Source organism: Falco cherrug, chromosome 10 (assembly GCF_023634085.1).
Source record: "Falco cherrug isolate bFalChe1 chromosome 10, bFalChe1.pri, whole genome shotgun sequence".
NCBI classification, from domain to species: Eukaryota; Metazoa; Chordata; class Aves; order Falconiformes; family Falconidae; genus Falco; species Falco cherrug.
The window spans coordinates 25,385,904-25,403,255 of NC_073706.1; the positions used below are offsets into that span (position 1 = coordinate 25,385,904).

Genomic DNA, 17,352 nt, shown 5'->3' on the forward strand with positions numbered 1-17,352 from the left:
AGATGGAAGTACAACCGCGTAATTTATATATTGCTAATTAAAATAATGTGTGTCTACTTTTCCAAGTAAGGCTGTTGATTAGCAGAAAATGTCAGAAATACAAATAGCTGTGTCAAGACACATCAAGAAGCATGGATTTAGAGTTCTAGGGATCTTTGTGTTTGTTTCCCTCCCTTCCTTGAGGTTTTATACATAGGGAATGAGAAATTTCGAAAATTTGTCCTACGTGGGCTGTAAGCATAAACTGTTCTAAGACACGTGTACATATACATTTTTATTCGTTAAAAACCTGCATACAACTACCTAATATATAAAAATAACGTAATTATAAATATATAAATATCTAATATATAAATATCTTATTAAGGAATCAAATGAGGTCATTTATTTAAGGAAATAAGTTGACTTCCCCACTGTTATTTCTCTTTTCAAAACGTGTTTTTGAAAGGACTGTCTCTGACCTGCCTCTGGCTTAATACTGTGACCTCTTCTGCTGCGCTGCTGTCTATCTCCTGATGAGCTGCAGACCAGGCCCCATGGTGAATGCGGTTTTCTGTCTGGGTCACCTCCTCTCTTTCATTTAGTTCCTCTAGGTAGGTCAGGACAAACTCAGGGTAAGCCTGTAGGAAAGGACAAAGGCAGAGGAATAAGAAAGAAAAACATCAGCTACATCAGCAGAATCACAACAGCCTGAACACCAGGAACGATGGGAAAAGTGGTTGTTGATGTGCTCAATGTCACAGAAGTTGCTGCATGTAAACAACTTTGCATTTCACAATGGTTTCAAAGTCAGTGTTAGACAGCAACCTTTTCATATGCACTGAAGGAAAAACCAAAAAACTTTTGAATATTATCTACCAGTTTAAGAATAAAACCCGACAGCTTTCAAAATGACAACTCATAAATAGAAAAAACCAAAATTTTATATTCCTGTCTTTAGGTAATATTTAATTAAGCATAGCTAACTTTTAGGTAGGCATTTCCACACCATATATTAAGAGAATTTAAAATAGCATATTCTGAAATCAAGACACATCACATACAGAAAAAGCCTTCCTGATAGTCTTGAAACCAAGAAAATTTTACTGCTTGAATTCATCACCGAAGTCAATTTGCCTCCTTAATACCCTTTAGATCCTTGCTTACATGACAAAATTCCCCAAATAAAAAAAAAACCAAAACAATCACAACTTATGATTATTTGAGACATTAACATCTCTGCCACTTCATTTTGTAATACCCAGGGATCTTGTACCACAGTAACATGGATTTTATCCCTTTAGCTCAGCCTGGGAAATGACTGCGTGGCATCTCAGGTGCTGCTTCAACTCCAGCAGGAGTCAGCCTGCTGTCCTTATGATGAACTGGGCAGAATCTTCCTTTATATTAAACTTTTTTTTTATTTATAATGAAAAGTGTAGTTTGAAGTTCTGTGAGCACCTGTACTACTTTTAATAGAAAATGTATAGATATTAACCACACTAAATTAGACCAAAAATGAGAGCTGTTCAAATACTGTGACAGTTAACAGTAGCAAAAAGAAATCAATAATTGATTAAACCCTCATGATTACAGAATGAAGTGTCTCCAGTACAAGAAAAGCCATCTTTTCCTGTTCCATCACTCATTAGTAAATTAACATAAGCAATTTCATATATAAGGCAGGTAAACAGTATTTCAGCACTGGGGCATATTTTCCAAAGCCAATTCTGCACGAACGTCCCGCTAGGTCAGTGGAACTTCTGAGCTCGAGTGGAAAGCAGAATACCAAACCTGAAACCTACACTCAAGACTTTTTTGCTCATATCTTAAGAATATTTCGTAATATTAAAATATTTTGTTGGCTTGATCTTGAATTTTACTGGATATTCCTAACAGTAAAGCTCTGGTTTTCACTTCAGTTGTGCCACTTTTTCTCTGGTCTTCTGTCAGACTTTTCCCATAAGTGCTGACGTTTTAAATTTAGAACCACTTATATTTTACTTTAAAATAAATCCCTTCGACGGCAAGGGTACAGCAAAGAGTGGAGTGGTTTTATTTCTTAAGAAAAATATTCTTCACCAATCAGTAATACTAACCATCTTCCTGTTTATCGCCTTGTACAGACAATATATTATGAAACTTTTCTCTCCTGCTTCATAGTTCCACCTGCATTTTAATTCAGATGATATACACTAACTTAGATTTCTGGTATATTTTCCAGACTTGCCTGCATGAATGATGAGCTAAGATTCTATTTCTTTAGATAAATTCTTCCTCTCCAAGCACTTCATGCTCACTTCACTTACCAGTCCTGCTAAGAAAAGTGATTCTAGTTTCCTTCTTTCTCACATTTTCACCTTTTCTGCCTGACCCTATAGCATCGCTGTTGCTGTGCCAGAAGAAAGCCTTTGGCAGCCATGCAACAGATACAAGGGGAGACTGACCTAAGTTAAAATTAACACAGTAAAATTACTGTTATTCCCCATATTTGTACTCAAACCCAGCTCACTGTGGCACACTTGTGGCAGATTGCTAGGCAGCACAGGAGTAGTGTGGGAGTCCCCATCCCTGCTTCATTCAGCTCAAGGACTATACGTCTGCATTTCCTTTACGTGGAAAAAATTCTATAGGTATTCCAGGGAACCTCTGTTCTTCAGGAAAGTGAGGAGTCAAAACAAACTCCCACTGCAGAATGCAACAAAACCCTCAAACCTTCCTAGGGCAAAAAAAATAATTTCCTGGTTAGTTCAATCCTTACACAATTACAATGTCTTGGAAAGTTTTATTTCTAATCCAAAATGTATTCCACCATGCCTAGGACACACTTTGTTTTCAATGCACACCACTGAAATCTACCGTGAAATACACGTTCAAACTCAAAGTATGTTAGAGAACACAATCAGCTTATCTGGTTTACTTTATAGAATTGATAAATGACTTTATACTTCTATTTACTTATACTTTTTTAATGTACTTATCTTTTTTATTGACTTATACTTTTAATGTAAGTGATCCATAAGTTTTACATGAAAAGAATACATGACATCAAAAATATGGATATCATTAAATATTAGTCTTAATTAAAAGTCTACAGGGGAAAATATCAAGATTAATTTGTTGTTGCTGCATAAGGATAGTTTGGGAATCTGGAAAGCAATATCAGAATTGAATTATTAATCAACATGCATTAAAAAGTTACTCAATGATTTTAATTTTTTTTCAGTACAAGTTAGTATTCTCTGGCATAAGTAAACCATACCATTTTTACAGGCGAAACTGTATGCATAGGGAAGATTATATTAATGGCAAACACAGTAAGTAGTAGGTATTAGTTCCAAGAAAGTGAGTTTCCTTCTCAATCTGAACGTGTCACATATCATTACACTGTATTATGCTGCTTTCCTTCATGTCAGCTTTTGTTGGCCTACATATGCTGCAACTTAAAATAACATGACACTACAGATAAAGTGAATGTGATAGGCAATATGTAGGGAAATATACCATTTTCCCGAGACGCCTACTACTAGTAGTATTTGTTCCTGATAAAAACCAATACAAGCTAGAACCAAACAGTGTTATGGTTAACTCTCAGAAGCTTTAGAACCGCTCCCCTCATGATATACAAACTACCATAATTTTTAAGTAAATCAAAATAAGTGTGCATAATGAAATAAAGAATAGTAAGCTCACAACTCTGTTTTTATTTAATGATGATCCGAGTCATTCTAGCATAATTCCAGATAACAGACAAAGCAATGGAAACACGGTCTCCATCTCATCAGACTGTTGGTGTTGTGCAAGTAACAGAACCTAATCTAATGTCCAGATGGAAGGATGAAATGGGGGGTTAGTGCTAGAGAGGGGCAGCTGCTATTGACATCCTGCTGGACAGTGGTTCTCTGCAATTTTCCTGAGGTTAACGGTATACAATGCTGCAGACATTCCCAACACTTCTGTGAATGTCTTCAGAATGCTCAAATGGTCAGAAAAAGGTACTATTTAAAGAATCTTCAGGGGCACAAATCACTGGGTATAACCCACTGGTACAGTAATGCAAACCCACCTCTTATTTATTTGAAGAGAAGACAACTGCTGGAGGTAAATCCACACTTCCGAGTATTCTACCACCCTTCCATTGCTGTCCCTGAATTCCTGATGGCAGCTTGTATGAACCAGCTAATCTACAAATCAGCCTTCAAACAAGCTGCTGACTGAGATCCCTACCTGTAGCAAACACAAATGAAGAACAGCTCCTCCGTCAACACGAAGCACCGCAGACTATTGCCCTCACACCATCCAGACATTTGTTGTCACTCAAGCACTTGATCTGACCAAGCTTCCTAGAAAGGAACCTCTCAGCACCATTTTTGTCCAGGAAAATATATTTTGTTTTAATCAACAATTTTAAAAGGGCTATTTTCTTTTTTTCTTTTTTTTTTTTTTTTTTGAGTAAGCACAACCAAATAATAATTCAATATTATTTTGAAAAACCTTCTGTTGAAATTACTTTCTATACTTAACCACAGGGAGGGGGGTTTCCTAAATTTGGCATTTCTGCTTAGACTTGAAGAGGGAAAAAAATGCTGTTATTCATTGTTACTTTTTAGGACACCTGCTTTGAAAGAGGATTTTATTAAAACTCAATGAGATTCATCCATACAACATTAAGCATTGTATTTTAAAATTCTCCCTACACGACAGCACATTAATTTTGCACAAAGGTGTTGTATGATCTGCGCTAAAAATAGAATGCCTCTAACTTCTTTAATCAAAGAATGTTTCACTATTTACTAAAGTTTTTGCCATGTTTGTTCTATAAACAAATTCATTTTATTTTGTGCTTGTTAAATTTTAATAGAATGTGTTAGTAACACATCAAGCTTGAGTCCCAGAATGCGTTTTAAGCTTCTGTTAACAAATTTATGAGCAGTGAAGCATACAGCTCATTTTAGATGCCAATTGTTCTTTAGATTTCTTTTAGAGTTGACTCACTTCTAAACACTGACTTCTAGCTATCACAGGTTACTATACTGATCAAAGATTAAAATCTGGGTTTACTACATAATTGAAAAAAAATGTGCACTACAATTCAAGAAAAAGCATTAAAACCAAAATTAAAAAAAAAATCAAAGTTCAGAAGTAAAATCATGAACTGGTTCCATTAATTTTAAGAAGGTTTTCATAAAATACAATGTGTTTCTATTTATTCATTAAATAGAAAATACTTATAAAAATAACATGCACAGGAAATAACATAGCGACGTCACAGCAAAATAGCAAACATAATTCACTGAAGGTTTCATATAGAAAAAGGGAACACACTGAAGAAAAAAACCAAAAACCTCTACAAAATCCAGCATTGAGCAAATGCAGACATAATGCCATACTTCACAGCAGATGGAGCCACTGTTAACAGATGCTGATTTTGTCCCTGTTACAAAGTGACGAATTCAAAGAGTTATATCTTGCATTACCAAAACACAACAAATTCGTAGAGAAAATGGCACTTGCACTTCAAATAGCATGACTTTGCAAGGGAAAAACACTAGATTTCTGAAACCAATGCCATGAATAAGCATCTAAAGCAGTAAATAAACATGTGAAAAGAAATAACAACTCTTCTGTGGCTTATTCTATTGGATAAAAAGGAAAGGGAACCAAACCATGTGTTAAGGCTTCTTGAAGTGAAAAGGATTGAATCTATTTTTATAATAATGCAAACTGAAACAGAAGATCTACCTCAACCAGAGCAGTTTTCTATCTCTATACGATAGCAGGGACATTAGATTTTTTGAATCAGCTTCCAAATTATTACATTTCAAATGAATGTTAAACAGCATTTGAACCCAGACCACATTCATTGGGAAAGAGGAATCCGATTTCTGAAAATACTTTTCCTTTCTATCTGGAACAGAATATTTCAGTTGGAAGGGACCTACAGCGATCATCACGTAGTCAAGCCGCCCGAGTCAAACCAACTCAGAGTTGAGCAAAAGTTAAAGCATATTAAGGGTATTGTCCAAATGGCTCTTAAACACTGACAGGCTTGGGGCATCAGCCACCTCTAGGAAGCCCGTTCCAGTGTTTAACCATCCTCTCGTAAAGAAATGCTTCCTAACGTCCCAATCTAAACCTGCCCTGCCACAGCTTTAAACTACTCCCGTGCATCCTATCGCCAGATACCAGGGAGAAGAGCTCAGCACCTCCCTCTCCAGTTCCCACCTCAGGGAGCTGTGGAGCACAGTGGGGTCACCCCTCAGCATCCTTTTCTCCAAAGTAGACAAACCCAAAGTCCTTAACTACTCCTCATAGGACATGTCTTCCAGCCCATTCACCACCTTTGCTGCCCTTGTCCGGGTGCATTCAAGGACCTTAACGTGCATCTGAAATTGTGGGGCCCAGAACCGCACACAGCGCTCCAGGTGAGGCTGCACCAATCTGCGTGCAGCAGGATAATCCTCTCCCTTGACCAGCTGGTTACGCTGTGTTTGGTGCCCCCCAGGATGGTGGTCGCCCTCCTGGCTGCCAGGGCACGCTGCTGACCCACTGCCCCTGCTGTACCCAGCGCCCCCAGACCCCGTTCTGCGGGGCTGCTCCCTACCCGCTCCTCTCCCCATTTATACCTGTGCCCAGCATTACTCCATCCCAGGTGCAGGATCCAGCATTTGGGCTTGTCACATTTAATCCCATGTATCATTCCCCAGTGCTCCAGTCTATCTAGATCGCTCTGCAAAGGCCTTTCATCCCTCGAGAGATTCAACAGCACCTCCCGGTTTGGTATCATCAACGCCCTTGCTAACAGTGCATTCCACTCCTGCAGCCTGATGAAGATGATGAACAGAACCAGCCCTAGAATTGAACCCTGACGAACACCACTAGCGACCAGTCACCACCCAAATGTAGCCCCATTCATTTTCAAGACATATATATTATTTGACCTGTGAATCCCAAGATATAGAGCTGTATGTACCTATGCAACATTTTATTTCACTAGTTGCATCAATAAATCTGAAAGTATCGCATTCCCCTAGAATTATAATCTAAAGCTGATTTTCAAACTCAGAATTGCCTACCTTTCTGAGGGTTTGCAAAAAAATACTGTGGAGCTTCGAAAACCTGACACATTGGAATGTAAAGACTTTATAGTAAGGTTTTTGAAGCCACTCTGAATTTGTAGTTAGTTATAGGTTAAAAAAAATCAAATAAATAAAAAGGTGAAAATAAGTTTATGAATTAAACTGCGTAAAATGGATCAACTGCCCCTGACTCCTTGTGGTCACTCTTTCAGTACAACCAGCCTTCCTTACACATCAAAAGGGAGAAACTGAACAAGATTTTTATGCCAGATATGGAAGCTGACCACAACGCATGCTAAGGAAAGGAAAAATCTGTATACTTGTAACTATGACCAGAACCACAATCTCTCTGTCAATCTGGCAAGCTCAAAACATTAGATAAGATAATTTAAAGTTCATCTATGTTACCTGAACCAAAATCAGTCACAGAACTTCAATTTATATTCCACAGGTAGAACTACTAAAGCTGTGTGATATAAAGTTATCTTTACACAAGTTCGATACAGTTTTTTGAAACTGAAAAAAGCTTCAAAAACCAAAAGGTGCTGCACACATATAGAAAAAAATAAGATCCTGATGCTTAAAATGCAGTTTATATTCCTATTTTCTCTGAGATTTAAATAACCTACATAACACAGTTTTTCCTTGAGCCTTAAGGAAAAAAATTCATGTAAAAATCTTTAAATTCATTGAAAGCATATTCCTGGCAAATTCAAAAGTCCAAATTTCATATAGGTTTTAGTTTATGTTGGTCTGTTTATCTTAATTTCAGTTTTCCAAATTTCTTCATTGTCTATTATTTTTGACATTCCGTAGTGGTCTAAATAGTTTATTTTTGAGACAGTTGAACAGAGGTTGCTTAAATAGATACAATTTTATCAAGTCTTTAAACAGAAGCTGTTTGTGTTCTGTAGTTTCAGGGCGTTTACAAAAACACATTTCTGAAGTAGCCTCCTACAGCAGGCAAGACAGAATTCTCCACGTGCCAATATACAGACAGTTGCTCAAGGATATGTCAGCCAGCCAGGATCGTGTGTGTCTGAGTTGCATAACGCTCGCTTTAAATGAAAATAAATCAAAACTAGGTTCAGTACACAATCTTGTTCATCTGGGACATGTCTTGGGAACATCTAGCAGAGGTAGGGGTTATTTTTCCCCTAATGTCAGTGAGTGACAGATCTCAATGACACCCCATGCTATTTTTCTACAGGGAGTAGCAAGAAGTAGAAATATACAGACTTACTATGACTCTTGACATCTCTTACAGTCCCAGGGTATCACACTGGCCCCTTTAGTTTATTTCAATTTGATCTACATACCCATGGAAATAAAAATCAATGTGCCCAATGGTCTAGTAAAAAATTCACCCTATCCCATCCAGCTGTTTCTTTTCCATAAAGCCCAGGCGTAAAAGGCACGGTGACCCTCAGAGCTACGCCACTGGGAACACAGCCATCTGAGCAAGTGCTCTCTCCTGCTGAACAAGGTGACAGGTGTCATCTATTAGGAGAGATTTCCCTTTGAATCTTCTGCAGTGGTCTGGTCCTAGTTACAGTAAGCATCACATATATTTGCAGGGGCTTTTACAGGAGCCAGGCAGAAACACAGTACATGGATCCTTTTAAGGCTCTTGAAGGATACAAAGACAGAGATTAATACCAAAATATAATACATAACTCATCACATCACAGAGGCTTAAGTTTACCAGCGAAGAATTTCAGAACGTTTCAATGACAGAGGCAAAAATATGCATAGATACTAGGAGAACAGGCTGTGGTATTGAATATTAGATCCACCACATTATTCATTATACAGGGGCTGGGTTTCAAAGCCCTCCGAAATTAGCAATTTTTTTTTTTTTTTCTGTTATGTCAGTGAAATTTAGCAAGATTTACAAATCTTGTGAGGGAGCGACTCACAGAAAACATGGCATTAGAAGGGAGACAGCAATGTCAAAGATAAGTATTTACACACCTGGCATGCTCCAGGTATACACAAACATACTCTACTTATGGTTGGAGGCAGCTAAAACAGCCCTCCAAAATGCAGCTTACTCACTGTAGGGCCAGAGTAAACTCAGAGTTATCCAGAATATACTATGGAAATAAAAACAAACATTGTTTTTTTTGTTGGGAAACAAAGAGAAGAAAAGAAATATAGGCACAGGTCCTAACCTGACGCAAGATGGTACACTTCCACCGATTTCGGATGCTTACAGGGTCAGAGGAAGGATTCAGATCTGGAAACCAAACCCTGCACGCTACGTGTAACCCTTTTCTCTTTTCATATTTTCAGGCGGCAAAGGTCTTCAAGTATATAAATCTTTATCAGCATTTAAAATATGTAATAGGTAAGGTATTATGATTCAGTTGTGATTTAGTGATTAGTGACAGAATTGGAATTTAATTGCAGTCAGAACTTAAATATCACACATCAGCTATAACCTACCATGGATTATTATAGCATGGATTACTTCCTACATCAGATTTAACAACTACCAAACCCAAACTATTATCCAAGATATATGCATTATCTTACAAATGGAAAAGCTAGCACAGATGTAGAGTACCTTGCCTGTATACTTTAGTTTATATTCATCTACCTTGCCTGTGTACTTTAGCTTATATTCACCTACAGATGTGCCACCACCGCCGATTCCAGCTGTAATTGGCTGACCAGCAGCGAGCAGCCCCGTACCACGGCTCAATTCAGATTCCTTCCAGCCTTCCGATGAATGGAGAAAAAGAAAAAAAAAAAAAAAAAAGGGGGGTGGGGGGGGGTGGGGGTGTTGAATAAGTTAAAAGAACCAGAAAATTCAACAATGTGTCACAAATAGAGAGGTCATTATGCCTGGATAACCCAGGATATTAACAGTTGCAGAAAGTGAAACACTATCCACAACTTAGCAGTCAATGAGCCCTGCTCAGAACCAGTGATCTTCTGCACAACAAGGGTGGCATTTTACAGTTCAGTGCAAAATGGAACAGACCCTTGATATCTTCATTTGTCCTTTTTTCTGTGCATATTTCACAGTGCAACGGTTTAGGGTCTGTAACGTGTCACTTGTTATAACTACAGAGTTTACTTGAAATATGTATGCACAGAAAAAAAAAAAAAGTTCAGTGAACTACAAAGATTGCAACAAATCTATAGTCTTTGAGGCAATATCAAGTTTTACTCCAAGCCTGAAACAATGCCAGCTAAATGTACTAAAAGTCCAGTTTGAACTGCTTTGGCTTCCAATGTGCACATTTACTATAGAAGCTGATGGCTTAAAGCTTGGCTAGAAATCAATGGCTCAAAATTTTTTTTTTCCATGAAACTCCATTTTAAAATAGCAATGGCTATACCAATAATATCATTAAAGTATTTTGGTTTCAACATTTTAAAACACTGGCTATAGGATAAGAAAGAATTAGGAATGGAGAGGAGTGTTCTGTAAAGGACATTGTCAGTTACAACGGCTGTCATCACTGCAAATTTCAGACCTTAAAAAGTTACAGTAAAATTTTTCACTAACAGCTATTCTAGACTGGGAATACGGATAGATCTTCTATATGTATTTCTGTGAATGTTTTCTGCTATTGCATCTTTCTGCACAACCGTAAATAATCATTCTGGACGACTTATGAAGAGGTAAAGTGACAAAAATATCAGTCTGCAAAGACTGTTTATCACCTGTAAGAAAAACCTGCTGTACGTTTAATACCAGGAAATGGTTCAGACTGTTATGCTACAGAACAGCAAAAGGTAAACAAATCATAACTTAAGTTTACCTGTGTACTGTAGAATGTCAGCAAAACATTATTTGATTCAATTAAGCATGAAAAGAAATGTTTCAGCAGCACATCCAAAAACTGGACTGAATGACTTTATAAGTTCTGAAAAAGTTTGGATCTGAACTTTCACAGGCATTGTGTTTTCCTCTGTGACCTGAGGCTAAAAATGGAAACACCATGAGATAAGATTTTTCCCAAATTGCTGGCTCAACCACAACAGAAAATACTGGACATTGTAAAAATGACAGTTTCATGAGTTTTCCACACAAAAGCACTTTTAGGTGGATTCAAAGGAGTTTTCAGACTGTCCTGTCCTTACTTAGCTGAACTTCTGAGGGTCCTATGTTCAATCACAGCTTCCAGTTATATTCTTTGTATATGGGTTGCTTTTCACAACTCAATAAATGAATATTTTAATGGAAAAAAAAAAGTGAATCTCAGTTAAGCAGAATATTAAGATGCAAAGGGAGTCCTGTGTGTCTTCTAAGAATAAAAAAACCCAAACAAAAAGCCTTTTAAAATCAAATATTAGTATCTGCATTAAAGTTTTTACTCAAATACGGTAAGAATAACATATTTGGAGAATGAATTGAGGCATTATGTTGTTTATCATGTATCTTGGAACTATAACAAGACCTGTATGACAAGACAGACTCTTACTCAGGTGAATTTATATGATAAGATAAAGAGTCTATTAAAATGCTTTCAAGCAATTTTGCCTCACAGTAGAATTAGATGCTTTATTATATCTTTATTTCTTTGCAGTAATACAAAGAGCATAGGTCACTTTGAAAGTCTATCAACACCCAGATTTGATAGGATTGTTAAAAACTGATCCAGTTTACTTTTTCATGTTTCAGGTGTACTGTGAATCTCCCCCATAAACCATAGAAAAAAATAGGTAAGAATAGTAAATTTAGAAAAGGCAGACACTGAAATTTCAGGAATGGACTTTGGCTGGTCACAGTTAGGAGGTCGTTTCCCTTTAGGTGCATCAGTAAAAAAAATAAAATATATGACTAGCAGAAATAACTAAATTGCAGTTTAACTAAACTCTTTAAATCACTTAGACACATAATTTCAAGTGTAACCTCCCCACACCCCCTCCCTCATGAGCCATTTGTGTCATTTGTCCTGTAGTTCTTGACAGAAATCAAAACTCCAAATAATAGTTAGTGTAACCACTATACGAGGCAAAACCAGCTAATTGGGTAAATACTCCTTCTGCTGACTGAATGATGTGCTACTTACAGTATCACCATCTCCTTTCAGATAAATCCATGCAATACAAGTAGTTCACATTTAGCAATAAAGTTGGCAATATGCTAATGTACTTGATGAGTGTGGAAAGGCTCTGTTGTTGCCAGACCTTTGACTTGAACTTGATAGGGCTGATTTGGCATTCAGCGACTGGTTACATTCATCAAGAGGTGAAGCTTCACAACAAAGATAATGTGGTGGAAGCAATTAGTATTCAGAACATCAATAATAGGTCTTTGGCGTGTGACTGTGAGCTAAGCAGGAATTTAATAATATCTGGTATGTAATACACTTTTTAAAAGCATATCAAAACTATTTCAGTTTTATACTGAAATATCCACCCACTTTTCATGTAGAAATATCTTTAAAATACACTCTAGTTTAATTAATCCAAGCTGTACTGATCTTCACAAATACACATTCCGAACTTTCAAAGCTTTCTAAAAGGTTAAATATATTTGCTCTCAATCAAAGTGCACAATGAAGTGGCAAAAGACAGTCTTCCACTTTTCTTCAGGAATTAGTTTGGCATTCTTAGCATTTGCAATTTTTGGCATCAGATCATGCTATAATGTATATAGAGGATGAGTCAAGAATAGGACAGCAGTAGTAGCCTCCCCCCAGAGTTTCCATCATCTCCAACGGGATCCCTGCCAAGAAATAAAATTATGACTGCACCAGCCAGTAACTTGGTATCAAGGACCCTGTCTCAACCCTAGTTGCCATAATTTGAATACGAGCTCTTATTTGAATATGAACTGTTATTTGAATACGAGCTCTTATTTGAATATGAACTGTTATTTGAATACGAGCTCTTATTTGAATATGAACGCTTATTTGAATATGCTCCCTCTGCTGTCAGTTAAGCGAACAAACCCCGGGATTGTCGTTGCCTATCAAGGCAGTCCAGTTAAAGACACATCACAGGGAGCTGGTTTACCCCATCTGCATTGTAGCAGAGGAGGAAGAGCACGGTGAAATGCAGGATCACATCAGCTCCATTGCTTCTAGAAAATGCTTGATCATAAAAATGCTTTTTTAAGGCTTTTGTGACACAGGAAAAAATAAAACATTAAGTCACAGAATCATTCGCATTGCAAGGGACCTTAGGAGCTCATCTACTGCAAAATCCTGTTCAGAGTTGGGTCATTGCTGAATTTGAACCTAGTTGCTCAGTCCTTTCAGGTCTTCAAAATCTCCAAGGACGAAGATTCCATAACCCTTTTGGCACCTTGTTTCAGTGTTCAATCATCCTTCAAGTGACTGTTTTTCCTCTTATATCATTAAACCTCCTCTTCTAGTTTATGACTATTGTCTTTCATTCTCCCACCATGGACCCCCAAGGAGCCCGATTCATCCTAGTAGTAACCTCTTTACAGGTATTAGAAGGCAGCGATTAGGTGTCCTCAAAGCTCCTCTACTCCAGACTAAAGCTCACTTCCCACAGCCTCTTTGCACTCACCCCAGACCCTTGACCATCTTGGTCACCTTCCACTGAGCTCACTCAAGTTTATCAACTTCTCCCTTACATCATTCTTTGTGGTACAGTCTAAGTGCATATATAGCAATTACTACAAACAGTAAAAAATTAAGAAAAATCCATGTTGATATGAACACATAGCCTCTACTGTATTTCTCTAAAGCTTTTATGAACCTCATGGAAGTCGGTATTATTTACTACTTACTAGCCAATCTCCAGGATATAAAAATGGATGATTAAAACTATACAGATAATCTGTTTCCTGCTGAGAACAAATTGTTGTTACTGAAGTTTCAAAGTATCACTTTGCTAGCCAGGAAAATTCCTGACTGGAAATAAAAGAAACTGTTACTAAATGATGGGAAAATATTTTTAAAAATATCTAACCTGTATTTTGTTTTCCAAAGAAATATGAGAAAAAAAGAGGGCTTAATCACGGAGAAAATCACTTAGAAATGAAATCTAATAATCAAATCCTGATTTGAACAGGAGATAGTTTGAATAAAAGCCTAGAACCAAGTGAGCGTTATGCAGACTTATTTCTGCTCCAGGCAAACTTACTCACCAAGGTCATTTGCCAGAATATCTGAGGAGTTGGAAAGGTGTATTTTAAGTGAATGAAGTTTAAAGTTATATAGGAGTGGTAACAATTTCAGACAGACAGCTTACTTGTGTCATTCAGAAATTCTGATATTCCATCATTTTTCTATTCCTTATGGTATTTACAGGGTATTCATAAGGACAATGAGTTGTGTTAAATCCTAGTATTACTTTCAACCATGCCTTTTTCAAGGAAATATTCACTACCAGTTTTCAGTTGTGTCTTTACTTAGGACTTTCTGTCATCAGCTTATGCTTCCATGACTACAAGTCTGAGACTAGAATTCCTTCAAGCACAGTAAAGCTTTCTCTGTCACTTGGTCAGAGTACAGGGGAAAAAACCCAAAACCAAACACGAAAGCCAACTTCCCCTGCCCCCTGTGAATATCAGCTCAGATTTCCCTGCAGTATTTAACAAAAAAAAAAAATAAATAAAATAAATTTAAAAAAGCTTATTTACAGTGGAAGCATTTCAAGAATATTTTTTCCTCATGGTGACTTGTACAATCATTACAATCATGTTATTTCTATGTTAGTGAAAGGACTAAGCACTGAATAACTCCTAATTAACAATTAGGAATTGTTAATTCCTAACACTTAAACTACAGAATATTTTTTTATAATATATTATTTATATTTTAGCCTGAGAGATTATTGTTCCTGCATGGATTCCCAGGTTAGAAAACCCAATTCTTTCTGAAATTCAAATCAATCCAGCCCTTTCAACTTTGAAGAAGTACCAAAACCGCTGTTGTTGTCACGAGGGAAATATCCAAAATCAGTGAGAGTGCAAACAGTGAAAGGAGAGTCAACTCTTATTATTGCCTTTCCATGGGCATTTTCAAGTCTTTTTCCAGCCCACACCCAATGCAAACTTCCAAAGAACTGCCCTTCCTCTCATCTCCTGCACACTTTTTGGGAGGAGAGATGGTATAGCTCCCCAATATTGTGATGCAAGGAAGATCAGGGTCCTTGTCATAAATGGCAACCCCTCATTAGATATAGCCCTCTGCAGAGGTAACTGCCACAGATGTTTCATGGTATCTCCTCGGGGAATTAATCAGTGCTTGTAAGACCAATGGGAGGGACAGTATTTCTGTTCAGATCGATAATGTCCTGTTTGCTGTCCCAAAACGTAGCAGAGCCTCCACTGGTCAGCACAAGTCAGAGCAATGTGCATTGCACAGAGGAAATTCAGGCTTCAAATGGAAAGAGCAACTGGTTATGGGAAAACAGAACTAGCAAAGCTTAGTTTCTTTACACATTTATGACTTGGAGTTGGATTTGCACTGTACAAGTAGGCAAGGTGAAAATCTGTCATTCAACAGCTCAGCTGTGAGACAGGGTTCATTCCTTCATGGATTCCCGGGTACCTAGTTAGACTTGTGCTTATCATGCTATACTCTTTCTACCAACCAATATATTTTCATGGGACTTGAATGACTTTAAAAAAAACAAACTACGTTATTTGTTATATTTCCTACTGAAATGAATTCACGATCTCAAAAAACTCCCAAACATACAGGAATACGTAGACAGGGATACACTTTGTTCTTTGAGGAAACAAAACCAAAAATAACCAATACAATTATTACGAAACTTTGATACCTTAAAGCTTTTATAACATCGTACAAAATATAAATATTGTACAGCCACACGAACAAGTCAGACTGCAAAGCCCAGCTCAGACACCCATATAGTTTACGTTCATGGCTGATTTTTCATGTTGTCACAGAAGTACCATAGCCTATGGGTACATATCTAGTGATCAGCCATACATTAGCCAGAGGCCAGAACATCCGTGGTAGCAATAGCTTCCAAGGGCATTTTCTCTGGGACATCCCACCATCATTTTCTCAGTGGCAAAGGCACAAAACACCTTGCCTAAACCTATCAAAATGAATTAATGTTGCTATACTTACAATTTTATTTTGTTAACAAACAAACTACATCTATTAATACAAAATGCCTTTTTTTTGGCTTACAACGCAAAGCTGTCTTTCTGTGTACATGGTATTTTTTAACATAAGAGTTACTGAATTGGCCTATTTGCACAAGCAATGAAGAAAAAAATATCTCTGAGGCACAGAAACATTAATGAATTAACTTTAGGCTAAACATTTCAATATTTCATTTAGTGGTTGATCACAGACCAACTCCCAGGAATACAAAGAGGCATCGTGGTTGTGACAGCATATAGAGAGTCAACATCGTGCTCCTCTTATCACATTTGAAATCTTTAAAAACGCAGAACCAGAAGAAATAGCACCTATAGAAATGACTGACCATTAACTCTTTTTGGGGACAACCTTTTTCAATTTATTTTACAGTTTGTTCAAGACTACCAGCCCATGAGAGTTACAAAAATAACTGAGCTACAGCAAAGTTGCAAACAAATTTGAAAAACATTGTGAAGTTTGCAAAGAGCAAGAGAAATTATAGAGATTGTTTTATTGTGCCACACAAAACTATTACATCACACATTACAGATTGGGTGCCTTTACTTTATTGCACTTATGAGCTTTCTTTAAGCATTCTTAAGACAAACACCAAATTCTCCTTTAATAAACTTAGAGAACTGAGAAATGCAGACAAGAGTATAATGCATCTAAAAAGCCTACAGAGTAAAACAAAAAAATGTAAAGTAGAAAATAAAAAAGGGTTTGTTCACTAGTTATCTAAGTGAAATTTCATAATATTAAAAAATATTAGGGGGGCAAAACTTCAATAAAGAATGTCAGTGCAGTCATATCAATAGTGTAGGTAATATAAATTTCCCCCCCCCTCTTTTTTATATTGACAAAAAATCATTCTTATAACTATAGTTTGACAAAGTATTCATAGTAAAGGGCTAAAGCTCTACCCAAGGTGTTTAATTCATAAATGGGTCTCAATTATTTTCATCTGTTACACTTTCTTCTATTCAAAATACCTTGACTGAATGGTTATACACAACATATAACAGCGTGACAGAAAGTCAGATGGGAATTATCCATAAAACACTGAAAATTTCCCACTATGAAGGAAAGAAATAAGTAACCTTTACAAAGAAAGTTAAGTTGTTCCACATTCTGCAAAAGATCAAGAACACAGAAGAGTACACAATAACTCTTCTAAAACTCTTAGCAGGAATGCACTGCTGCACTCTCCAAGGGCAATACTTGTTTGTCAAAAA

General features: G+C 37.0%; 1 long non-coding RNA gene across 3 annotated transcripts in view; it reads right to left on the reverse strand.

The window, feature by feature from the left end:
* Nucleotides 1–17,352, reverse strand: part of LOC114015073 (uncharacterized) — a 178,172-nt gene that overhangs the window by 70,698 nt on the left and 90,122 nt on the right. For all 3 annotated transcript variants that reach the window (XR_003558829.2, XR_003558827.2, XR_003558828.2), the window contains exon 5: nucleotides 462–620. This is a non-coding gene — a long non-coding RNA (uncharacterized LOC114015073). The remainder of the gene's footprint in view (nucleotides 1–461; nucleotides 621–17,352) is intronic.